Genomic DNA, 27,513 nt, shown 5'->3' with positions numbered 1-27,513 from the left:
TACACAGTAGAAAGAAACATGAGAAATATTTATTAAAATGTCTACAATTTGGATTACTCCATAACTACTTCTGATATGACAAATACTATTTACAAAAGAGTGGTGTTGCCATGGGAGCCCGTTTTCCTCCCAGCGTGGCCAATTTATTTTTGGCACACTGGGAGACTCAGGTAGTGTTTCATGATAAACCTAGACAACAGATTTATCGATGAGCTGTTCATGATATGGAAGGGAGACATGACTAATCTCCAGACCTTCATGAACAGGTTAGAATTAAAAAAAGAAAAGTATTGGGGGAAGCACTTACATCAGTGCCAAAATTTGTTTACAAAAGGCTCTGAATCTAAGAAACATCTTAGCCCCAGGTGTACTAGATCCACCCATTAAAGGAATAGGAACTCCATTTATTTTGACTGGCTTTTACTCATGTGGTAGATGTTTACCATGTAGAACAACAAAAGGAAGTAATTTAAAAAAACGTAATGAGTTTTTAGCAACAGCTTGGAATGTCCATGCAAGAATCAGTATGTAGGTCGTACCTCCAGACCATTGATGGTAAAGGTACGAGAGCACATTAACAATATAAAAATGGTAAGGAGGACCATAGTAAACATTTTAGAGAGGTCCATGGTAGGAATCCCTAAGTGTTTCAAATTCTGGGGGGTAGAAAAAGTCTTTCTGGGTGTATGAGACCAAAGGTCTTAGCACCCAGGGGTCGCAACGTCGGCTTTTACCTAAATTGCTTTATCAGAAATAATTGATGGCAATGGTGGTTTTACCCCAAAAAAAATTAGATTGAGGTAGTAAATGAGGTGGATTCATTTTATATGCTCCCTGGTAGTAAAGCAGAATAATAATTAAGGTCACGGTGATAATTATGATTATAGTGTAAATACAATTAATAAAATTAAATCAAACCTAATATATCAATTTGGTACTGTAGGAGAGGTATTAAGGTCGGATCAATTTAACCCGGATCCCTCGGCTCTACAGGGCGTCTCCACGCCGCAGATCACTGTCTAAACAGGCCAAATGGGGAAAGATAAGTACAAGGATCAGAAGGGAACAGGGGGATCCTGTCCTGGGGGAGATTTGGGGCATATTTTTTACCTGTTCTTCGGCCATGGCCTAGCGCTGGTCGGAATTCAAGATGGTGCCGTCGCCTCTGTCCCTGGCCTGCTCTGAGTTGGCCCTGGACTCACTGGCCGGCTCCCCAGGCATGCCACCCCACCCCCGGGACAAAAGATCACCCCCCCCCATGCGCTCCAGGAGCCACTCTAACACATCCCTTGGATAAGAGGATGGATGGGACTTAGAATTACAAACGAGATCCCTGCACAGCTATATGAGCTCCCTCCCCACAAAGGCCAATTTTGAACAGTGTGTTAAACACATTGAGCAAACCTATAAGCAAGAGTTTACAGAGCTTAAAAGGGACATTGGGGCTCATTGGGGACATAGAAGCCACCACTGAAGGCCTCTATGCCACAGTGCAGTCACATGAGGAAATTATTAAACTCTCACAGGCCTGCTGCAACAACTAGCATACCAGCAAGACGACATTGAGAAAAAACAGGCGCAATAATATCCTTGTGCTCGGAATCCCTAAATCTTTTGGGTTCCACAGATTCAAAGGTGGCAGTGTCAACCATCTTCAACCAGCTATTACAATTTCCCCAAAGATAATCCCCTTGAACTTGGCCGGGTCCACAGTGCCAAATCGCAAAAAGTGGTCTGGTCTTAGGCCTGCAAAATGGTCCGGGGCTTAAGTTGTTAACCATGTGTTCTCCACAGCAGTAAGAGGAAATTGGTAACTATTCTGACTGAATTGTACGATCTTTTGTTGGCAATTATGCTGCGGGGAAAGTTAGTTCTGTTGACCACAGAACATGGGCATACGTCTAGTCACTCGGATCTGCCGGGGAGAAGCTTGGGAGGTTACTATAGTAATGACAGACTACATAAGGCTTGGGTGAGGTATACCCACCCATCTGCTGATACATGTGCAGAGGGGAGGATCTGAGCCTGTGACAACACACAGCCATGGCGGTGAGCCAGCAGATGCTCTTATTACATGAAATTAGCGATGGTTTGTCTTTTATCGAGTAAGCGTCCACTTTTAAATACATTTGTAAGGCAGAGAGCACCATGTCGGCTGTGCTTTTGATTATGACAAAAATGAATCAAAAATGGAGTGGAGAAATATCTAAGGAGGCTGTATAATCCTGGAGATCAACTCCCTGTGAGATACACATGGAGTGGAGATCGTAAAAGGGAGAAGGTGAACAGGTGAACAGCTGATTCCTGACTGAAAGGAAAGACGTTTGGGGAGTGAGAAGTAAAGAGTACATTAGAGTCTACCGGACTCATCCTTGAGGTGAGCATATAAAGTAGCTGGTGGTGGTGTGCACAAGTAATAAGGGTGTACAGCAGCTGCGCATGAATTTTTGCACTAGATTATTAATTAGGGTGGCGCTAATTGTTTCACTTATTTGCAAATCTATATAATGCACCTACAGCAGGTAGCTTTCATGCATGCAATAAGGAAGGTATAGAGTGTTAATTAAGTGCAGCACTGATATACTAGACACAGTGTATATAGATAGATAGATAGATATAGATAGATATTTTAGCTTAATGTTTGTTTTAGCTTATTGCCTGCCATCTTAGATATTGTAACCTATGAGTATCCATTTTAAGATAAATATTCACATAGAGTCTGTTAGGAGGTAAATTAAGAGTCAAGTTCCTCTTATTGAGAACAAATGTTCGAGAACAATCTATTTTTCTCTACTAGCCTTTCCTGTGGCCAGTTTCTATATAAATTTGGGGGTGTATATTGTTTTCTGCACGTACTCAGTATTTCCACTGCTTGTTTTAATTAATGTCTGTATTTTATGATATATTAATGTAAGGAAGGTTGGGCTTTCTTTGTGAGGTCATTTGCCCTCATGAGCTGAAGTTCCGAAATAAAAATTGTCAGCCCACTTTGAGAACTGTATGGTGTGTGTGTGTGTGTGTGTGTGTGTGTGAATATTTTCCTGATCAGAGTGATCTCAAGGCCTGCTGAGTTTGAAGGATACTCTAGGCAGATACTTTAACCGAGGGTCCACTCACCTCTAGACCACTCTACACCCAAACAATTCTGGTGGCTCATCCGGGATGGTCTTCTAAGTCCGGTAAGTTTGATTAAATTATTTCTCTTACCGTGACCGCTAGTTAAAAGACCAATCCCCAACAGGACTAGTAAAGGGTGTAGTGTATTGTAAGATTGTATGTGCCTCGGTAGAAGTCTGTTCAAGTGACAGCAAAAAGAGGAACTCTGAGAAAGTTCCAGGATTCTGAGAAACCCAAAGTAAAGGGCTCTGAGAAACCCAAATAAGTTAGTACAGTACTGTAAGAAGTTAAATAAGGAAATCTGATAGAGTCTGCCAGAAAACCCAAAATCCTTTTGCTTGCTTTTTTTCTATTGCTTAGAGACAAATAAGATCATTGTTTGTGTATTGTGTGGATATTGTCGGGCGCTGCAAGTTAAGGTAGCGTCCACCACTGTGTTGTTATGGGCCAACATTCAAGTAAGGATATCCCTCCTCCAGATGTGGGGGAGACATGCAAATGTTATGTAGCCCGAATATGTGGAACTGATTTGTATATTAACCCTTGGGTAGATAATTTGACAGGATGGACTGAAGGTATGAAAAGTAGTAGCCCATTTCCCAGGATGGGTGATAACAATTGATTCCATATGGATCAGATCAAGGGCATTTGTTTGGGAGACAGTAAAGCTTTCCCGTATTACAAAGGGGATGCCCAAGTGGGACAAGGAGTATATGAGGAAGGGAGGAGAAAACTGGTTACTGTATGCCCCTTATTGGTATGAGAGAGCAGATAAGAAAAGAAGCAGGAAAGGTCCTAATCCAAGAGAAGCTCTGGGTTTGCATGCTTGTGAAAAAAGGCTTGGATTAAGTTCTCTACCACCCTGTGCCCCGCCTGAGGGGCCGACCTGTATGCTATACCCTGTCCGCCGTTACCTCTCCCCGACCCCTCCATCACACAAACGCCGCTCCCTCCTCTCCTCATCCCCCACCTCTTCCATATGGGCCACAACCAAGCAAGCCACTGCCCCAGCCGCAGACCATATACCTTTCATTCCCAAAGGAGGACATGGAGGTCTTGGCTGTGATCACAGCATTGGCCACGGCCCGCCCCCCTGCCCCAGTTCAACAATGGGATGCAGGGGAGGGTCCATCGGAGGCCCAGGATGCCGTAGCCTCATCGGCTATGCCTGCAAAAGTGCCTGACGATGCTGCTGCTTCTTCCTCTAAAGAGGGGGAGTCTCTTGAAGAGGAGAAAACGTCTGTAAAAGATTCAAAATCCCGTAAAGTGGTAGACATCCAATCCCAGATTGAAACTAGGAGAAAGAAAGCAGAAAAGTTAAAACAAGCTGCAGAAGAGTTAGAGAAACAGCATCAGCTTGCAGAGGATCAGGAGTATAAAACATACAGACTAAAAATGGGACGCAGAGGATACGGGGGGGGGGGGGGGTCAGATGACTAAGAGGAAGTAACTTCAATGGCAGCGAAAGCAGCTCTGCCATTAGCTACACAGAATTTTCCTTTCATGACCGTGGGTGATGTTTTGGTAATAAAACCTATTGAGATTGAGCATATCGATCGTATTATCAAGCACTGCCCCGAGCCCACCGTATCAGCTTTGGGAACAATACGTTATTTTTATTTTTTTACAAACAACGCTTTGTTTTATTGAAGGAAACTCAAAGAAGGTGTACAACGGATACATTACAGTAACATACAATATCACAAGAATAGTAGACGGTACATGGCTGGGGGGAACAGGTACTTCCTGCTAACCAGACTATTAATTAGTAGAATGTAGAGATTGGCAATACAGCCCTAGGCTCATACACCATGTATATAGAGGCAGTCCAATATATCATCGTAAATTCAAGCATACCGTAGTGAGGTGTCACAGCGCAGTCCTATCAGGCCGCAGGCTATGTTGCCAGAGTCCTCCAGCCTTTATTCGGGGATCTCATTGCACGTAGCGGCATTGCCCAGCCAGGCATCCCAAATCCTATTGTACTTGGCCTGGCAGCCCCTATGGGCATAAAGTTATTTTTTATAGGGGAGTGCATTGTTAACCGCAGCTATCCACTCCCGGAGTATAGGAGACTGGACTTGTAGCCACTTTCTCGCCACCAGAAACCTGGCCACAAAAAGATTCATGCAAAAATATCTTGTGGTATTTGTCCGAGTCCGGATCCAGGAAAATTCACCATTGGCATTGCTTCGGGCACAATGTCAAAGGCGATCCCATTTCATCATGGATGAATGGTACTATGTGGGTCCAGTAGTGTTGGATCTCCGGACAAGACCACAAGATATGAAAAAAAGTGTTTTGGGGGCTATTACATCTAGGACAGAGGGGGTTGCAGTTGGGCTTGTATTTGCATATGCGCTTTGGTGTCAGGTAAGTCCTGTGTAGGATGTATAGTTGTGTAAAGCGGTCTGAGAGCTTAGCCGAGACTTTTTCCACCCTCCAGTGCATCCTCCCATTCATCATCCTCCAGCTCCCCCACGTCCCTGACCCAACGCCCCCTAAGGTCTGACGCCTGAGCTATCGCTATCTCTGGGGGTCTGATTAAGAGGGTATAGAAGCTAGAGGTCAGTTTACGTGGTTCATTATGTCTAGCCTCTCCACATTGGGCGAGGTATGCAAGAACTGTGCCTGGAGAGCATGGCGGAGCTGGAGGTAGCGATAGTGCATCCTTTTCAGAAGAGCACACTCTTGTTTTAGTTGTTGAAATGATTTCAGTACCTGTCCTTGATACACATCTGAGAGGTATCTGACCCCGTAATGGAGCCATAACGTATAATCAGGTAGCAGCTGTAGTTCGCTTAACCCGGGATTGTCCCATACTGGTGTGTGTGAATGTGTCGCAGGGAGCTTCAGTTTGTTCCTAATTACCTCCCAAACTCTGCAGTGATGGTATAGCAGTCCTTTACGGTTGCCCAGGGGCCCTGCTGTGGCGTTATCCCTAAATATGAATTGAAACGGGTGGGTAGGCGTCCAGCCGCGCATGGGGCATATAAGTGTCAAGTACCGCTCTTTGTCCTGTTTGTCTAAGTGGTAGAGGGGATACACCTGGGCCGCCAGATAGTACAAAGCAAAGTCTGGTGGGGCTGCCCTCCCTAGATCCCCAGGGCCCTTCAGTGCCTGCCAGGAGAGCTTGTGGAGACTTGAGCTCCAGACAAAGGAGTTGAGCAGGGCTTCAATGGACTTAAATGGCCTAAGGGGTAAGTATATGGGAGCATGCCAGAGTACGTACAGAAATCCAGGAAGGATAATCATTTTTATCAAATTTATGCGGCCCATTACTCCCAGTGGGAGTTTGGCCCATGTCCGAATCTTAGCTTTCATAGTCATTATCAAGGGGTCTATGTTTAGTCTAACGTAGTCCTCTGGGGATCGATGCCTAAATATTTTATAGCACTGACCCTATGTCAATAGGCAGTATCTGGGATTTTTCCCAGTTGATTTTGAGCCCAGAGTACGTTCCAAATGTCTGGATCGTTTCGAGAGCTGCTTGGAGAGAGGGGCCTGTATCCATCAGATATAACAGCATATCATCCGCGTACAGGCTAACCTTCTCCTCCAGGGTCCCACATTTCAGCCCCCTGATGCCCGGATGCTTTCTAAGAGCTGAGGCGAGGGGTTCTACGGCAATGGCATATAGCAGCATTGACAGGGGGCAGCCCTGCCTAGTGCCCCTAGAAAGGGGAAAGGAATGAGAAATTGTCCCATTGACCAAGATCCTGGCACAAGGGCCATTGTACATGAGGTGAATCCATTTAATAAAGCGGGGCCCGAAGCCAAAGCATTGCAGGCTTCCCCAAACGTACCTCCATTCCACCGAATCAAACACTTTGGCTGCGTCAAGGGACACCACCACTCTGGATCCCAATTGATCGTGATGTGCCTGTAAATTCATGTGGAGCCTTCTCAGGTTATAGGCTATGTTCTTTGTAGGCATGAACCCCGTCTGGTCAGGGTGGATAAGTTCGGGGATGACCGTGTTTAGGCGGATAGCCAGCACCTTGGCCAGGATCTTGATGTCAAGCTGGAGTAGGGGCGATGCGACTCAGGGAGCTTCAAATTCTTCCCAGGTTTGGGGATAAAGACAATGTACGCTTCACACATTGAGGGGGAGGCAAAGCTTCTGATTCGAATATGTGGTGGAAGAGCTCCTGTAGCCTGGGTGTCAGAGTCTCTGCGTATTTAGTGTAAAATTTGAGAGGAAGACCATCTGAGCCAGGGGCCTTGGACGTATTCAGTAGGGACATAGCCTCTGTAATGTTGTCAGTAGTGATGGGGGCCTCCAGTAGAGCTACCTGGGTTTGTGTGAGTAGATCTAAAACCTTTAGAAGCACATCTGTGCCTTCCCCAGGGTCAGTGGCTATCGAGGAGTACAGGGAAGCGAAGAACGTCTGGACCTCTCCAGCCACCGCATCGGGGTCAGTAATCAACTCCCCACTAGGGCTGCGTAGAGAGACCACAGTTGGAGGTTTGTGATCCAGATGAGCCACATAGGCCAATAAGCAGCCGGCACACTCTCCACATTCGTACGTCCTCTGACATAAAAAATGCTTCTTTCTGCTTTTTCAAAGTGTAGGCCGTTTACTACCCTAGATTGCAGTCAGACGGTCAGCCGTTATGGGGGACGGATTGCTGACGAACTCTCGTTCATCAACAATCAGTTGTCGTTCTGCTTGAAACAGTGCCCTTGGTTATGTCTTTCTGTATCGGGATATCTTTTGTGCCAAGTATAGTCTGGCATGGGCCTTAAACGAGTCCCACACTATCGCAAAGGGGGCCATATCCCGGTTTGGAAAAAAAAATTCCCACTCTGAACCTGCCTCATCCAGACGGGGTTAAGCTTCCAGGTGTAGGATGCGGGTGGGCCCTCGAGCCTAAGCTCAATCCAGTACGGAGCATGGTCTGATAGTAGTATACTGGGGTTAAATCCAACCTCCCCCAGATTAGGGAGGAGGGTACGGGATATAAATATAATATCAATACGCGACATGGCAGTATGTGAAGTGGAAAAGCACAAATACTGCCTGTCTGTAGGAAATGTATGCCTCCAAGTGTCTACCAGGGCAAGATCCAGAAAGAATTTACCAAACCTGGTGTGCCTGGGGTTCTGCGTGGCCGGGCGGGGGGGGGGGGGGGGGGGGGGTGTGTCAGTGCGCGTCTATCCAACTCCCTATGCGTGCATCTCCTGTATTATAACCCAATAAACACCAGCGTTTTAAAACAACAGTTCTACTATGAACTGTAAACATTGCTATAGAACATACACCAAGCCATTCGGTGCGGCCCCACCCCGGCCAAAAAAAATAAAAAATACTAGGGTGACGAGCCAGCACTGGCCGGACCATTGAAACCAACCTTCCTCGGGACCAGTCCAAGGTTCCACCATATAATAAAACTAGTGGGGTGATTAATCGCTGAAAAACAGACAATAGCGTGGGGAGTGTGGCCCCTGGGTATATCCACTGAAAGTCAGGTAGACAAAGGATACAGCAGAGAAGACAAAGTTCTGTACCCACCCGGGGTGCCATGGCGAGTTCGAGCCCGCTGTGATATCAGGGGATAGGGGGCGGACCAGTCCATGAATAGGGTGGGGGGCCAGTCCGGGTGCTGAGGCAAGGGGGGGGGGGAGAGAGGAGAGGGGGAGAAGGGGATATAAGAGGGAACCCAAGGCTGGGGGCTTCCAGGTGGATGTAGGATGGGGAGAAGCATAGGAGCAGGGTCCAATAGCGGGATGTAAACCCAGTTCAAGCCCGAGCAGCGCTTGTGGTAAGTGATGTAAGGTGGACAATGCACAGTACCTTTCCAAAGGAGACATGTTGTCGCCCCAGCCAGAAAGACAGGATTAAAGAGACGGTGCTTCGCAGGTTCCTCGCTGCGTACCCAGCAGGGCTTCACAACAGTTCAACGGAGTCTCAAGCTGCATCCCGTGCCGGTGCTGCCCTGCTCTCCAGCCAAACACTGCCTCCAGGGTATCAAAAAAATGAGCCATCACCTGCCACTCGGAGCCTGGCCGGGAAGAGCATGGCATACGAGTAATGGCGTATCCTTAGTTGCCGCTTGGCTTCTGTGAAGAGCGCTCGCTTCCTTTGAACCTCCGCTGAGAAGTCTGGAAACACCTTAATTTCAGTGTTCTTGTAAGGGATGTTTCCTTTCAGTCTTGTCAGCTGCAAAACTGCATCCCGGTCACGGAAATTCAGCAGCTTGGCGATAAATGTCCTGGGTGGCGCTCCTTGCGGGGAGGTCTGGCTGGTAGACGGTGGGCCCTCTCCGCCCGGCCAAAGGAGGTGATCAGCAATTGCTCCAGAAACGTGGGGGGGATCATTCCCGTCTTCTCCCTCAGGTAAGCCGACGAAACACAAGTTGCACCTCCGTAAGCGGTTTTCCAGGTCGTCTTGTTTCGCCATGACCGCTGACAGTTGATGTTGCTGGCGCTCAGCGGTGGTTTGCAGCGGCGGCAGCTTGTCCTCCATGTGGCTGATGGGGGTCTCCACTTCAGTAACTCTCTCTGAGCTTCTGCATATCCTGTCGAAGCAGGGACACCTCTTCGATTCTGCCCATTAGTGCGCTCTTACAATCCGAGATAGCCTTCAGCACTCTGGCGTCCAGATCAGCCACGGAGGAGGAAGGGGAACCAGTACCATCTGCAGCCATATTGTCCTTCCCCACATGGCGGTATTTGGCCAGCTTAGCTGCAGCTTCCAGCTTCGCTTTCGATGGGGACATGTCCCCCTCGGGTGCAGGATTTCAGGTAGCCCGTGTCGGTGCAATTTAGCAGCAATGACCGCCTCAGAATATTCATAATCGGATGTAAATCCAGCGAAGCTCTCACTGAATGCGCCTCACGGCATGCCGGTCCAGGCCACGTCCCCCAACAATAAGTTATTTGAAGAAAGCTTGTAAAGGAAGGAATTATACTCAGGAAGACATAAAGATTATTATAGAGTCTAGTGGGAACTACCTCCTCCTGGGACTGGAGTAGGCACTATAAATACCATACAAGCACCCACAAACAAAAGCCAATGAATATCAACTAAATACTGAAGAGGGAGTATAGGCAGTGGATGTAGGGTACATATCCTGTACGCCCCATAAAGCCACTTTGAAACCAGGAGCTTTACCTGTGCATCAAATACAGTACCCCATTGCAAGAGAAAAAGAAGAGGGCATAGAGCTAATTGTAAAAGACTTTCTAGAGAAAGGGATTTTAAAAGAAATAATTTCTCCATACAACACTCCTATCAATCCTGTTAAGAAGCCGGATGGCAGTTACAGGTTTGTACAGGACCTTAGGGCCATAAACAACAACATAGTTGTACCAATTGTTCCAATAGTGCCTGATGTGCCATCTTTGCTCACCTCCATATCACCTGATGCTGAATATTTCTCTGTTATTGATTTATCAAATGCTTTTTTAGCATTCCTGTGGACAATGAGACACAGCCACTCTTTGCATTCAGTTTTAAAAAAAATGAAATTGACCTGGTATAGAATGCCCCAGGGCTATATAGACTCACCTGTTGTCCATTCTATTTTCCTCCAAACAACTCTCAGAGCTTGGACACCCAGGCATCGTTCAGTCCTGCTGCAGTATGCAGATGATCTTCTACTCTGCTGCCTCACAAGGGAGGCCGCCCTGGAGGATGGGAGGGATTCGTTTTACTGTCTTTTTGAAAGTAGTCATAAAGTGTCAAAGAAAAAGTTGCAATGGTGTCAGAAAACAGTTGGATACCTAGGTTTTGTGCTCACAAAAGGAGAAAGAAGAGTCAGTCACAAAAGAGCTGTTGCTCTGATGGGTCTGCCCCACCCACTCAAAAGGAAGGACATGCTCACCTTCCTGGGTATGATTGGTTACTGCTGCCAATGGAAACCTGACTGCTCTTACTATGACAACCTCCTGAGACAAGCCACAGGTTCAGACATTCCAGATTGTATCAAATGGACAGATAAAATGTGTAATGCTTTTGTGTATTTGAAAAATACTATGGTAACAGCCCCAGGGCTCGGCCTACCCAATTCTCCTATGTTTCATTCGTATGCCAGGGAAAATTGTACAATGATGGCAGGTGTCCTTGCTCAGAAGCATGGAGGCACGCTTCGCCCTGTTCCTTTTTTTCAAAGGTGGTACCGGTACAGGTTCAGGGCATGCCTGTGTGCCTCCGAGCTCTGGCATTTTGTGCTATGCTGCTAGAGATGGCTGCAACTTTCACTTTGGGCCATGATACTACCCTGTATACTACTCATACTGTATCTACATTATTGAGGAATATACATACGCAACACACATCTGCTCAAAAGGTTGAGCAGCTATGAGGTGATACTTTTGTCAAACACAAAATTGCATATAAAATATGTTTCCCCAAATGCAGGCCCTGCTCCAATTTTAAATGCCTTACTAGGACTAAAACGAGAACAGGATAAAGTGGTACCACAACATGATTGCACCAACCTCATCCACCAGGACACATCTCCCAGAACTGATTTGTCCCCTACCGCTCTGCCTAATGTGCAGAATGAGTTTGTGGATGGATAAAAAGGGTGTGCAGAAACATTCAAAGACTAGACTTCTCTGCAAAGAGGGGAGGTCATGTATTCCATTTGCTAATGCAACACTTTTTATTGCTCAGTATCATGGAGTAGGTCACAGAGGCTGGAAAGACACTTGTGAACTACTGGAGAAAGACTTTTACATCTCAGAACTGCCTGGGAGGGTTAAGGATTATGCATCAAGATGCATCACATGTATCAGGAACAATCCAAATAACTCACACAAAGCCAAACATGAACACCTAATATATCCAACAACCCATTTTACACATTTACAGGTTAATTTCACATACATGCCCAAGCTAGGCAAAATACAGGAATATCTTTTGGTGACCGTGGACATGTTTTCCAGATGGGTGGAAATTTTTGTAACCACCAAGGAAGACGCACAAACAGTAGTGACAATTCTCACCCAGGAAATCATTCCTCGGTGGGGTGTCTAATTAAAATCCATTCAGAGGTCCTGCTTTCAAATCAAAAGTATGCCAGGATTTGATATACTCACTTCAAATAGAATGGAAGTTTCACATTCCATATCACCCCCAGAGTTCAGGGATAGTGAAAAGGACAAACAGGACAGTGAAAGATAAAATAAGGAAAGCAACAGGAGGAACCTTTGTCCATTGGAGGAAGGTTCTCCCAGTGGTCTTGGCAGAGATGAGAAGTACTCCATCCAAGACTACAGGCTATTCTCCCTTTGAAGTACTAATGGGTCGCCCTTTTCCCACTGTCTGGGCTGGAGCACCTCCTCTGATAGAACAGGGGGATTTGGATTTGATACAGAGTATGTGAGGAAACTAATCAAAACTTTGGATACAGTCGAGAGAAATGTCGCTCATGCCTCTCCTTTTTTTTCACAGGAACCTACCCATCCTTTCAAGGTGGGAGACACTGTGGTGGTCCAGCAGCTGCATAGAAGCAAGAAGCGAGAATACCCTTTTGGACCTCCTACTACAGTGGTTGTAGTGACCAGAACAGCTATCCTGGTGGAAAATTGCCAATCCTGGATTCATGCCAGCCGAGTGAAAAAGATTGTCCAGAAACTCAAGAGCGGGAAGGAGATCTCGGATACAGGAGACCCTCAAGCAGAAGTCCAAGCAGACGAAGGAGGAGTTCCTGGGAAAGCAGGTCCAGCCAGAGAAGATGACCTCGCTTATTTCACAAGAAAAAGATAACTTCTCCTGCGCTCTGGTGTCTCGGTCTTCAAAGTGTGATACCGACAGTTTAAGATGGTAGTGTCAAAAAGGTCTCGCAGCCCTCCTTAGAATATGGGTATTCAAATACTGGAGAAAAATAAAAACAAAAAAGGAAGGAGCACTGACCTAGTGCATTACCATAAATAGAGCTTTATTGAAAACAGAACAAATAGTAAAATGGCTACTCACAAACAAGTATTGATAAAAGGCATAATCAATACAATCGGATCCATCGCACCAAACATCGACACATCCAGATCTGATGTCAGATAAATTGATTGATGAATATCCCAACGTAAACGGCTGATCCGTTTCAGGGGAGAACCCCTTTCCTCAGAGCCAAACCAGGCAATTTGGATCCAATTGTATTGATTATGCCTTTTATCAATACTCGTTTGTGAGTAGCCATTTTGCTACTTGTTCTGTTTTCAATAAAGCTCTATTTATAGTAAGGCACTAGGTCAGTGCCCCTTCCTTTTTTTGTTTTGTTTTTCTCGCTTATTTCACATCAGACTTCTGGCAAGGCATATTGCCTCCTGATCCTGGCTTCCCTGATGGTGTTCCTGCCTACTTGGATCATCCCTAACTATATTTACCACCATGAGGACTTGGGTGCTATTAAAAGGCATTTCTGTGAACACACACACACACACGAGAATATTTCAGGGAATATTTCAGGGATACAAGTTAGAAATGAGAGACATTGAAGATCGTTTTGCTGATAAAATGCTTTTGCTAAAATTCAAATATGCTTATGCTCAGAGGTCAGGATTTCAGAAGTGTTGGATTTGTAGTAAGCTGCATCCCAGCACTGTCAGAATACCCTTAATGGATATACCTTTAATTATTACCCCTTTTTTTAAAGGAAAAACTCTCCTTGACCTTTTGAATGTCAGTAGGAGATTAAATGACACTGTCTCTTTCCACATTATTAGTAGAAGCCATAATCCTACCTGGTGTTTCAATTTAGGAAATTCTACAAGAAATGCCCATACCTGCACTCATTCAGTTCTGAATATTTCTGATTGTTACACCCCTAGTGGAGAGTCTTGTTCTTTATACCAGACACATCCAAACAAAACTGGAGTGAGGATGGAGTTGAATAAAACGCTTGCCTCTAAAAATAGTAGTAAGAAGGCTTTGTAAACATTGTTTCGGGTTTTAGTAGTAGCCACTGCAGTAGATCAAGATACGGATATAAAAATGGCCCTTTGGAAATGCTCAGCAAGGATTTGGGGAAGTATTCTCTTGGATAAGGGATATTGCAGTAATGATAATCATGATTACGTGCTTATTTCTTTATATTGTATACAAGCTTATGTGCCTTATTAGCAGAGCCACTAGCATTACAGATCCCTCACTTCACAATAAAGTTAATCTTAGTATGTATTATCAGAAACAAGCCGATTGTGCTGCTATGAAGGGAAATCATGAGTGAGATCATGCAATCATGATCTAAAAGAGGGAGTTGAAGGGATATTTTAGCTTAATGTTTGTTTTAGCTTATTGCCTGCTATCTTAGATATTGTAACCTATAATATGAGTATCCATTTAAAGATAAATATTCACATAGTCTGTTAGGAGTTAAATTAAGAGTTAAGTTCCTCTTATTGAGAACAAATGTTCGAGTACAATTTTTCTCTTCTAGCCTTTCCTGTGGCCAGTTTCTATATGAATTTGGGTGTTTATATTTTCTGCACGTACTTTTCCACTGCTTGTTTTAATTGTCTGTATTTTATCATATATTAATGTAAGGAGGATTGGGCTTTCTTTGTGAGGTCATTTTGCCCTTATGAGCTGAAGTCCAGAAAAAAATTGTCAGACCACTTTGAGAACTGTATGGTGTGTGTGAATATTTTCCTGATCAGAGTGGTCTCCAGGCCTGCTAGGTTTGAAGGATACTCTAGGCAGATACCTTAACCGAGGGTCCACTCACCCCTAATATATATATATATATATATATATATATATATATATATATATATATATATATATATATACACACACACACACAACCACACACACACACATACATATACACGTATATACACACACATACATAAATAAATACACACACACACATTATTTCTAGTATTTCCCTGTCTTATCAACTTGTCAAAACAAAAATTAAGATTTTATGTGCAAATGCCGCAACAAAACAAAATTATTTGTGATGGCAATTTTCTAAAAATTCTGTAGAAATATGTAAATAATCAATAAACAGTGCTGCAAAAACAATCAATAATGGTACAAGTGTAACTAAAAGTGGTAATCAATACTGTTGTGGAAAATTTTATGAAGATGTATTGGATGTATTTTAATATGTATTGTCATAAGTCTCCCTGTGTTCGTTCTCCCCTAGCCCGCTCTAAAGTGTTTTTTGTTTACACGCTGCAGCGTTTTCTGTTTTTGAATAAAATACCCTACGGGTTTTACCTACGATTGCTCCATTTTTCCTTCTTTTGAGCAAACACTTATCTACCCTTCGCCATATTACTTGATACCAGTGGAGATCTGAATGAGTAGGGCTGGGAGCCCTTTAAAGAAGAGGTGCCGATTGGATCGTTTGTTGAGAACCCTCCGAGGAAAAGGCCCCGGCTGGGTTATGGTCAAATGTGTTTAGGTTTTCACAGCTTGTAGGCATGCATTTCACTCGGTGGTGGGATCTTTTCAGCACAAGTCACTTTAATGTGGAAAGTATTTCAAGCTGTCACTTCATTTCTTCACAGACTGTGGACCGATTTATTTTTATTATTTTTTATTTGGACACTTTTACTATATGAAATTTTTTCTATGAACATATTTATGAATTCATTTTCACCAGTATTGGAATAAAAAAAAAGTGCTTTACTATTTTTGGTTTACAGCAATTGATATTTATTCACTGTTCATTAGTATTTGAATTATTTTCACTAGCATTGGCATTTTTACCATTCTTGGTTCACAGGATTCGTTATTCATTTATTCACTTACCCTGAAGCAACTGCAACGGCGACTAGGAAGTATTGGGAGAAATATCTTCCCCATCTACTTTTCGCCTATAGAGAGGTACCCCAAGAGTCCACAGTGTTTTCCCCATTTGAGCTGCTATATGGGCGAGGGGGTTAGGGGACCCTTAGACTTAGTAAGGGCACAGTGGGAGGGGCAAAGGATCTAGAAGGCCTCCCCATCCTTCGTTATGTCTTGGAACTAAGGGAGCGACTGCGGGAACTTACCGATCTAGTCCATGAGAATATGCAATCAGCCCAGAGTCAGCAGGTTTGGTATGATCAGTCTGCGTGGAATCACACCTTTTATATCAGACAGAAAGTCCTGGTACTAAAAACCCTGAAGAAAAATAAATTACCAGCCACCTGGCAGGGCCCCATCAGGTGGTAAAAAAGCTGTGCGATACCACCTACGTGGTTGCCAGCTCTGCAGACACAAAAATTAAGAGGACATTCCACATTAATATGATGAAGGCCTATCATGAGATGACTGAGGCAGTAGTCACCATATGCGCGCCTGCTACTGGGGACTCTGATTATCTACCGATGCTGGAGCTTACCAAAATCAGTAACTGTTACGGGGATATGGAAGATATATGGCTAGGAGATAAATTAGGATCCCAAGAATGAGAACAGGCCAGAGAATTACTCCAGGACCAGCGGGAGATGTTCTCGGCACTCCCTGGGTACACTCACATAGCTGTGCACAAGGTAGAGACCCCCGGGCAGAAGCCCTTAAGACAACTAGCCTATAGGATTCCCGGAGCAGTGCAAGAAGGGATGAGAGCGTGTAGTATTTCCCCTGTAGTATTGGCCCCAAAACGGCATGGCACAACTCGATTTTGTGTGGACTATACGCGACTGAATGACTGTACTGTGACAGATCCCTACCCTATGCCCAGAGTGGAGGAATTGCTGGACAAAATAGCTCAGGGACATTATCCGACGACTATTGACTTGTGTAAGGGCTAATGGCAGATTCACTTGGGAGCGGAAGCAATTCCAAAGTCAGCCTTCATCACCCTGTTCGGCCTTTACCAGTTTTGGCTAATGCCATTTGGAATTAAGAATGCTCCAGCTACCTTCCAGCAGATTATAGATGAACTCCTCGATGGTCTGCAAGATGCCTGATGAAGGAGCACGCATGCTCCGAACGCGTGCAACGTAAACCACAACGAAACGTCATCGCAGTGCGCCCCTCAACATAACAACGAACGGACGAACGGACCTCCCTGACGCTGTTACACCAAGCCGTGCGACGCTGGGAACCACCGGCACCACCGGACGAGAGATACAGCCGAACGAGTTACCGCTTCTCCTCGAGAGCCCTGCGATGCCCTCTAGATACATGATGTGCCTGAAACCTTCTGGTAGAGTGTGAGTGCATAACTTCACAAATTAAATGTCTTTGATTCAACAATACTGCACTTAGATTGGCGCTGTTTTTTCTTCTGTTTATATGTCTTTTACAAGGTACCTTCTATCCTTGAACATGCTGCCTACCTGCCTGTGCTAAAGAAATCATTCCCTTTCTATGACTATTTTCCACAACCAGTAACTGGACTATAATTTGTGATCCTGCCAGCTATCCATTACTTCTGCTGCATTTACTGACATACACAGCAAGGATTGCAAAACTCTGTGATAAGCAGACTTGACATCCCTAAATCCGCCACACCAATTTATCAACTTCAGCGTTTTTTTTCCCCCAAACCTTTTTCCCCTCCCCCATAAAAAACCCCCTCTTTTTTCCTTCCTCACTCCCCCCATCCAGGACATATATAATCCAGCAGCGCAACGCACAAAAAAACAATTTTTTCTTAGCCAGACATGGGAGGAACATCTTAGACACCTGGGAATAGTGTTAGATAGGATCCGAGCCGCTGACCTGACCCTGAAGCCAGACAAATGTAATATCGGGATGTCTGAGGTACAATATCTGGGACAGAGTGGGAATCAGAGGCCAGAACCTGCAAAAATGGAGGCCATCCTAAACTGGCCGGTTCCCAGAACCAAGACCCAGGTACTTGCATTTTTAGGGACAGCAGGGTACTACAGGAAGTTTGTTCCCCACTACAGTGACATTGCCAAATCCCTGACGGGCCTGACCAAAAAAAGACTCTCCCTAGACAGGTCCTGTGGTCCCCGGAGTGCAAGACAGCATTTCATCAGTTAAAAACCACCCTAACGCAAGCTCCCATACTGGCGGCACCCGATCCTAACAAACGCTTTGTCATTCATACAGACGCCTCCATGTTCGGACTTGGAGCCATACCAAGTCAAGTTGGCGATGGCGGGAAAGCGCACTCGGTGGAGTATCTCAGCCGCAAGTTGTTACCCCATGAAGTTGGATATGCTGCCGTGGAAAAATAGGATTTTTGCACTCACCATAAAATCCTTTTCGCTGAAGTTAATTGACACAGCTCCAGTAATCTTGACCGTAGGGTTATTACGCCACCTTCAGGAGAGGACTAGGCAGAACATGTAAAACGCAACAGAACTGTACAGTTCTGCCCAAGAAGCGGTCCCTCTGGTAATAACCCCTCAGCCTGCTTCCTGCAGCTCAGTACGTCAACAAGCAGTATAACATAAACCAATAGGAGGGGAGGGTGCTGTGTCCGTCAATGAACTTCAGAGAAAAGGTTTTTACGAGTTCATTGACAGACACAGCTCCAGTAATCTTGACCGTAGGGACGTGTCATAAACGAGGGGTGGGAACAGAAACATAACTTCACCCACAACCAGAGGTGCTCCCTAACGGGGGAGTCACCATCTGAACCAACCGCATCAGAACTAGCGTTCAACATATGCAGCAGAGTGCTTTAACATACAAAAAGATAACTTTCTCTTAACAGAAGAAAGTATAAAATTGCAAAATTACACAACCACTTTCAAAAATTTGCGGCTAAAGCAGGCATCAGAAGATGCGCCTACATCAACTTTGTAGAACTTTGCAAAAGTCTGAATGGACGACCAAGCCGCCGCCTTACATACTTGGACGACTGACACTTGATGTCGGAAAGCCCAAGGAGGTCCCAATAGCCCTGGTGGAATGGGCTACGACAGGAAAGGGGGTCACCTGCCACTTCAAGGTGTAAGCCTGGACCACGATCTGTCTGATCCCCCTGGAAATGGTGGACGACGAGACCGCCAGCCCTTTTTTTGGACCAGCTACCAAAACAGAGAATCTGACTTCCAGAAGGGAGCCATGGCAGACAGATAAACCCTTGGAGCCCAGACCACATCCAGGGAATGGAGGGCCACCTCCTTAGGATGTGTCCGTTTAGGACACAGAGATAGTAACGCAATGTCTTCATTGAGGTGAAAAGCCGAAACCACCTTCGGTAGAAAAGAAGGTTGCGGATGCAACATCACCTTATCCTTGTGGATAACTAGATAGGGTGACTTGCAAGACGAGGTTGCCAGTTCCGAAACCCTCATGGCAGATCTAATGGCCACTAGAAAGAGGCTCTCAAAACGGTGGTTTCTGAAGCGCCAAGGGTGGACACATTGGGACACCGGGGGGGGGGGGTGATATGCCAGGGGTCATTTTAGCGGAGGAAAGGCGTAAATCAGCTGGTACTGCTCCCATGGAGCCTGCCCAGGGATCTCTTGTCCTGGACATAAACCTCTGCACATTTCAATTGAGCTGAACACCTCCTGATGCAGTGATTACTCTTCTGGGTCCAGCATCTGGCGACTTAAGATAGTCCGCCTGCCAGTTTTCTGCTCCCGGGATGTATATGGCTGACAGGGCCGGTATGTGCCCGCCGAAGGATATGAGTGACCTCTCGTGCTGCAGCCAAGCTTCTTGTTAATCCTTGATGGTTGACATATGCCACCGCCGTGGCGTTGTCTGACTGGATCCTGATCGGGCGCCCTCATAGTCTCATCGACCATGTGGAGAGGCATAGCCTGATCGCTCGAAGTTCGAGCACACTGGGATTCCTCCCGCGACCAGAGGCCCTGGGTCAATTGTACTCCCAGTACTCCACCCCAGCCGGTCAGGCTGGCGTCCATTGTGATCACTCTCCAATAAAGAGGTAGGAAAGATTTCCCAGACCGAAGGGCCCGAGATCTCAGCCACCAGAGAAGAGTCCATGACTAACTGGCTCACCTGAATCTGCCGATCCAGGTATAACGTCCAATTTTGCCAACATCTCCTTCTCCAAGACGCCACCATGAGGCACAGGACCACCATGAGGAGACGACCCCCCGGGGGCTCATAAACAGCTTCACCGTGGCTCTGAGAGTCTGCAGTTTGTCCGAAGAGAGAAACATTCTCGCTTCCACGGAGTCCAGCAGTAAGCCAGGTACTCCAGGCTAAGGATGAGCTTGGTGTTGTTCGACTCGAACACCGGCTGTTCGCCGAATTCCAAACGTTATGGGCCATTCGTACCAAATTAGTTTGGAGCTCATGGCCCACAATGCGCCATCGCAGTGCATTGCTGGCTCATGATTGGCATACACTGTGACCCCACATGCTTGGCCAATCACAGCGCCGGCAGCAAGGAGAGCCATAATTGGCCACAGGTAGGATGCCTGTGGCCAATAATAGCTCAGGGGGTTTAGTACACGCCCCACACTATATAATGCTGCCAGAGCGACGGCCTTCTTTAGTGTGTTCCAGCATGCAGGGAGAGAAGGATAGACAGGGACAGTGTGTTCTTTTATTGTGAATCTGCAAGAGTTAAAGTGGGTGTTGTGTGCCTCCAGCACAGTATACACCTGTAGCTACCCTTTATTGCTGGTGTTCTGGATTATAGGCATCTGAAGGAGTTGAAGTGGGTGCTGTGTGCCTCCTGCACAGTATGCACCTGAAGCTACCCCTTATTGCTGGTGTTGTTCTGTTTCTGTAACACAGGCAGGCAGCTGCAGTAATTACAGTCGGTGTACTGTGTCATCTGCTCGGTGTGCACCTAAAGCTACCCAATTTCTGGTTTTCCCATCTCCCTGCAAGCCATTACCATGTCAAAAAGGCCAACAAGGAGAGGCAGACATTCACGAGCCAATAAAAGAGGGCAAGCAGGCTCTGTGTCTAGAGACAACAGTGCTGGTCGTGGACGCAGTGCATCGTCATCAGCATGTGGCCATGGGACACGCTTGTCCTTATTTTCAGCAGCTGGATGTGTTGAGCCGCATCATGCCCAAGACTTGCTAGAGTGATTGACTAATCCCCCCTCATCCTCTCTCACCCAGGCTCAGGGTATTAGCAAAGCAGCTGCCAATGCGTCCTCTTCCCTCGCCTCAATGTCATCAGTCACTCCTTACCTAGACCCACCATGTCCTCTTGAGGAGTCCCCCGAACAGTTTGAGCCGTGTTGGGCACATGCTCCAGGAGGATGCCCAGTGTTTTGAAGGCTCTGCTGATGATACCCAGCTAGAGGAAGGCAGTAGTGTGAGCGCAGAGAGAGGGGATGCTCAAGAAGGACAGTAATCTGGCAGTCATGTTCCATCAGCTGCAGCATACTGCCAGGTATTCTCCAGTGATGAAGAGGGAGGGGGATGATGAGGTCATTGACTCCACGTGGAGAGAGAGGAGGAGGAGGCGGCGGAGGAGGCACATCTCCAAGAGGCAGGATGCCCTCCGGGGGCCAGCTTAGGGGCAGCACACCGACTGAATCACACTGTAGAGCTCCGCCTGTTCAGGGTGCTGCCTCTGTGCGTTATTCTAAAAGTTCTTTGGTGTGGGCCTTTTTGAGACGAGTGCATCAGATCGCACCACTGCTATTTGCAACATATGTCTCAAGCATATCTCGCATGGCCAAAACATCAGCCGCTTGGGCACCACATGCTTGACCAGACATATGTTGACCTGCCATGCAGCTCGTTGGCAAGCGTACCTCAAAGACCCACACCAAAGAACAAAGCAGACCTCTCCTTGCTCCTCATCAGCTGGGATCTCCAACCCCACTAGACCTTCAGTCCTCTCTGAAACCTGCACTGAGAGAAATGAAGGTGTAGAATTAGGTGTGTCACAGCCAAGTACTTGCGGGCACTCTGCTAGCAGTACACCCACGTCCAATTGTACCAGGCAAATTTCCCTGCCCCAGCTGCTGGACCGTGGAAAGAAGTTCCCTCCCAGCCATCCACATACTGTCAGGAACCATGAAACAGAGACTGAAGTACCATCTAATCACACGTGTTTATTAATAAAAATAAAAAGATAAATAGGAAAAAGCGTAGTCAAGAAAGCCAGAGTGGGTAGTCGGCCAGTCCAGAAGTCAGGGATCCACAGAGAGCAACTGCAAGCAAGATGGAAGCCAGGAGGGATGTTAGCAAGCCAGTCTTGAAACAACAGTAGGAAATGGTTCCTAGTGATGTGACCAAACGTGAAGGCAAAGGAGAAATGAGCTGGAGACTTTATATAGGCGGGCCAGACGAGCATCATCGGGAACAGCTGGTAACTGAAGAGAGAGAAGAGAGCAGGCAATTAGCCGACAGCTGAGCGGCCAGCCCAGAGGAGGAAGGGCTAAGCCAGCCCTGACACATACCCAGCAGTTGAATGCTAGCTTGGCTAAATTTCTAGTACTTCAACTGCTGCCTTTTCACTTGGTAGACTCGGCCCCCTTCTGTGAGTTTGTGCAATGTGTGGTTCCTCAGTGGTAGGTCCCCAGGCGCCACTTTTTTTTCACGGAAGGGGATTCCAGCTATCTACTGGCATGTGGAAGGCAATGTCCATGCCTCATTGGACAAGGCGGGTAGCGGTAAGGTGCATATTACCGCTGACTACCGCTGACTCATCCAGCAGGCATGGGCAGAGACGTTATTCTTCACGGCCTATTGGGTCACTCTTCTGGCAGCTGGGAAGGATGCAGGACAAGGTTCAGTAGTGTTGGAGGTTGTTCCGCCACCACGCCTCCAAAATGCTACTACTGGTTGTGACACACCTCTCTCCTCCACCCCCTCCTCTTTTTCCTCCATGGCCCCTTCCCGTGCTTTGTCCTCGGAACCAGGGGTGCTCCATAGGCATTTAAGGTGCTACGCAAGTACGCAGGCAAAAAGATGCCATGCCGTGCTTACGCTGGTTTGTTTGGGGGACAGGAGCCACACTGGGGCAGATATTTTGTCAGCTCTGCAGGGGCAGGCCGAGAAGTGGTTGACGCCACGCCAGCTTAAGCCAGGAATGGTGGGTTGCAACAATGGCACCCACCTCCTCTACCCTTTCCAACAGGGACAATTGACCCACGTGCCCTGTGTGGCTCACGTCCTTAACCTGGTGGTGCAGCGGTTCTTGGGCAGGTACAAGGGCTTACAGGATTAAGTCTAACTTAAGCACATTAAGTCTTTGTGCATTTCTACTGATCATTTAATGCCAGTGCTCGGCTGGCTGAGCTCCAAAAAGGAGTTGAACCTGCCCAAGAACTGTCTTATATGTGACATGCCCACCAGGTGGAACTCAATGTTGGCCATGCTGCAGCGGCTGCACACACAGCAGAGGGCCCTCAATGAGTACCTGTGCGACTACGGCACCAGGACAGGGTCAGGGGAGGTCAGTTTTTTTTCACAATGCCAGTGGGGCATGATCAGGGATGCATGCACTGTCCTGTCACCATTTGAGGAGGCCACGAGGATGGTGAGCAGTGACAGTGCATGCATCAGTGACACTGTACCTCTTGTCCACCTGTTGGAGCATACGCTGCGTTGAATAATGGACAGGGCACTTGAAGCAGAACAGAGGCAGGAAGGGGAGGACTTTCTTGCCTCTCAAGGCCCCCTTTATCCAGACAGTGTTCCTGCTGTCTCACCCATCACACAGGAAGAAGGATGAGGAAGATTGTGTCAGCATGGAGGTGGAGCCTGGCACTCAGCAGCAGCAGACTTTTAGGGATGATTTACAGTCCCAAGAAACCCATGGACTTGTATGTGGCTAGGAGGAGGTGGCTGCGGATCACGTTGTCCTTAGTGACCCAGAGGACACCGGAACGAATGCCTCAGCTAACCTACACTGCATGGCCTCCCTGATCCTGCAAAGCCTGCGGAAGGATCCTCATATTCTTCGGATCAAGGAGAGGGACCATTATTGGCTGGCCACTCTTCTTGATCCACGGTACAAGAGTAAGGTTGCAGACCTTATCTTGCCATCGCAGATGGAGCAGGGGATGAGACATCTCAGGGAGGCTTTGCAGAAAGGTCTGTGCAACGCGTTCCCAGAGACTGGGCGGTTACAAACGCCTGATCCTGGACAACGTGTTGCTGAGGCTTCGGTCACAGATGGAGCGGTGGAGAAGTTGGTCGTCTGACCGATGCTTTCAGACAATTTTTTAGTCTGCAGCCCCAAGGTATGATCGGTTCCAGCAACCATCGCCAGCGTCTGATTTACATGGTGCAGGAATACCTAGGGCAGGGGTGTCCAAACTTTTTTCAAAGAGGGCCGGATTTCATGAAGTGAACATGCATGAGGGCCGACCATTTTGCCTGACTTTTTTTGAACCGTTAAAATTAAATGCAAATTAAATTTTTAACCAAAGTTTATTGCAAACGGCATACTTTTAATTTCGTCACATGGATGACAAATCTACACAGGTGTTAAATCACTCTGCCTTTCATATATGAAGGCCGGATGAAAAAAAAAAATCCAGGAAGCTGAAATATATGTCAGGAACATTCTAAAGTACATTAATAAAGGCTGTCTGTCAACTTTTAAGCTAAAAAAAAAATATGAACAGGAACATAAAACCAAGTGTCCATCTTGTGAAATATAGTCATAACTGATTTAGACCAACTGATACTAACTGAGATTTTACATTAATCTGAATTGAAAAAGAAAACTTGTCTGCATTAATGTGAAGGGTGAAACTGAGATCTGGACTGCAGCACATAGGTCAGGTCTGGGTCAAAGGCAGTGGTTTTGATGCGCAAAATGTCCCGCAGGTGAGAGTCACTTAGTCTTGTCCTCACGCGGTTCTTGTTAAAGGTCATAACAGAGAACGTCTTCTCACATATATATGTTGAGCCAAACAAGCTCAGCATTTTCTTAGCCAATGTTCGAATCTCTTGAAACCGGCTTTTATCCAGTTGGCGATAAAAGTTTACAAGAGAGAGTAGTTGGTGACAACTGCGTAACTCGCTGTCACAATGCAGCTCAATGAGCTCAAGCTGCAGCTGATCTGGAGCATCATCGGGGTCAACAGAGAATGGAGAGGAGAAAAGGCTGATCTCCTTTTCAATAGCTGCAAAATCCTGAAAGCGCCGTTTAAACTCCCCAGCCAGAGATGTGATGTCTGCTGCATATCTGCTCATTTGCGCACTGATATTGTCCTGTGGAAAACTGGTCATTATTTCCTGCAACGCTGAAAAATGTATAAGATTGGGTTGTGCTTGTGACAACTGCCTTATGAAAAGTTGCAGCTTTGTTCCAAAGGCTTTGAGGTGTGAATAAAGCTGGTTCACTGCTGCATCTTTCCCCTGAAGACTCGTGTTCAGGACATTCAGATGCTTGGTTACCGTATATACTCGAGTATAAGCCGAGATTTTCAGCCTCTTTTTTGAGGCTGAAAGTGCCCCCCTCGGCTTATACTCGAGTCATCGCTGTCTGCCTGCTCGATCAGCGTATCGAGCAGACAGACAGCGGCCATTCTAACATTCAAACGCCGCGCCTCCGCCTTCGCCTGTGATAGGCGGAACACTGAATTTCCCAGCAGCCTGTGTTCCGCCTATCACGGGCATCGTCTCATCCTCGTACTACGGACGAGGATGAGACGATGCCCGTGATAGGCGGAACACAGGCTGCTGGGAAATTGAGTGTTCCGCCTATCACGGACATCCGATAGGCGGAACAGCAGTCAGTGGGAAATTGAGTGTTCCGCCCATCACCGACGGAGGCGCGGCTTTTGAATCCTAGAATGGCCGCCGACGAAGAGCTGAAGGACGGAGGCTCGGCTCGGGACGGGACGGGCCGGGCCGGGACGCAGGCTGGACGGGGCGCAGGCTGGACGGGGCGCAGGCTGGACGGGGCGCAGGCTGGACGGACACAGGCAGGCTGGACACAGGTAGGCTGCACGGACACACACACACACACACACACACACACACACACACGGATGCATGGACACACACACACACACACACACGGATGCATGGACACACACACACACACACGGATGCATGGACACACACACAGGGATGGATGGACCCACAGGGATGGACGGACACACAGGGATGGACAGGCATGTCTCACCCTCGGCTTATACACGAGTCAATAATTTTTTCCAGTTTTTTGGGGGTAAATTGGGGGCCTCGGCTTATATTCGGGTCGGCCTATACTCGAGTATATACGGTATGTCAACTAGAAACCCCAAATCGGCCAGCCACATCGGATCAGATAGTTCTTGCATCGGTTGTCCCTTTGTTTCCAAGAATTCTCCAATTTCCTTTTTGAGAGAGTAGAAACGCTGCAGTGCAGACCCCCGACTGAGCCATCTTACATCGTTGTGATATAAAACATCTTCGTATTCAGCCTGGATGTCCAGTAGAAACTGTTTAAACTGGCGGTGGCACAGAGCTTTAGAGCGAATAAAATTAATAGTCTTCACCACCGGTTTCATAACATGGTCATATTTGAGATGTTTAGCACAAAGAACTTGTTGATGAATGATACAGTGGAGTTTAATAGCTTTGCCTCCTTCTTCAATCACCTTGTTACAGATTAGGGCTGCTAATCCACTTCTCTCACCAGCCATGGCAGGTGCCCCATCAGTAATAATCCCAGTAACTTTGTTCCAAGGCAAGTTCATGTCATTTATGGCGAAACTAACAGAAACAAACAAATCTTTTCCTCTTGTTTGGTCCGTAAGACTCTGGAGGTCAAGTAGCTCTTCAGTCACATTAATTTCATCGTCCACCCCTCTCATAAAAATCAGCAACTGAGCCATGTCAGATAGGTCTGTGCTTTCATCACAGGCTATTGAAAATAAATCAAAATCCGCTCCTTTGGATGTCAACTGTCTCTTAATATCTGATGAAATCTCTTCAATTCTCCGTGCTACAGTGTTACGAGCCAGGCAAATGTTAGCAAACTCTTCTTCTTCTCTGGACAGATATTCTCCACCATTTTCATAACGCATTCTTTGATGAAGTCACCCTCAGCAAAAGATCTGCAATTTTTAGCAATTAACGTTGCCACCTCATAGCTTGCCTTTGTGGCATTTTCATTTGACTCACGGGCTCTTGTGAAAAATCGCTGTTGCGACATTAAAACAGCTTCAAGTTGCTTCAACTTTTCACTGCGGTCGCGCCCTGTTAGCTTGTCATATGTGCTATGTCGCGACTGGTAGTGCCTCTTGACATTAAATTCCTTATAAACAGCCACAGTCTCTTGGCATATCAGACAAACACAGTGATTCCGTATTTCAGTGAATAAATATTCCACTTTCCACTTGTCCTGGAAGCGGCGGCCCTCACTGTCAACTTTCCTTCTCTTGTTTACAGTCGCCATTTTAGAAATTGACCAGAATGGGAAAATGATTATGTAAGCGCAGTGTCAGAGGTTTTGGTCTAAGCGTGTTCGTCCCATACACGAATACACCGACCAGCAAGAATTCTGCTACCTTTTGCACCTGTGTGTGGGGAAGATGAGCTGTTATTTGGATATATGTATTTAATTCTCTCTTTATTTCTCTCGTTCTCTTTATTTAATTCCCTCGTTCTCTTTATTTAATTCCCTCGTT

At 46.5% G+C, this 27,513-nt stretch overlaps 1 protein-coding gene across 5 annotated transcripts in view; it reads right to left on the bottom strand.

Annotated features, from left to right (window-relative positions):
• Positions 1–27,513, bottom strand: part of LOC143996726 (uncharacterized) — a 492,973-nt gene that overhangs the window by 349,522 nt on the left and 115,938 nt on the right. For 2 of the 5 annotated variants that reach the window (XM_077491975.1, XM_077491976.1), the window contains exon 3: positions 10,632–10,750. The exons of the other annotated variants lie outside the window; for them this stretch is intronic. The gene's annotated coding sequence lies outside the window, so the exon portion shown is untranslated. The remainder of the gene's footprint in view (positions 1–10,631; positions 10,751–27,513) is intronic. 5 annotated transcript variants of the gene reach the window in all.

The sequence above is a fragment of the Lithobates pipiens genome, unplaced genomic scaffold, assembly GCF_037356315.1.
Source record: "Lithobates pipiens isolate NorthernLeopardFrog02 unplaced genomic scaffold, aLitPip1_a1.2 Scaffold_19, whole genome shotgun sequence".
Classification (NCBI taxonomy): domain Eukaryota; kingdom Metazoa; phylum Chordata; class Amphibia; order Anura; family Ranidae; genus Lithobates; species Lithobates pipiens.
The sequence above is the reverse complement of the archived record's forward strand: the minus strand, read 5'-3'. Positions and strand labels throughout refer to the sequence as shown.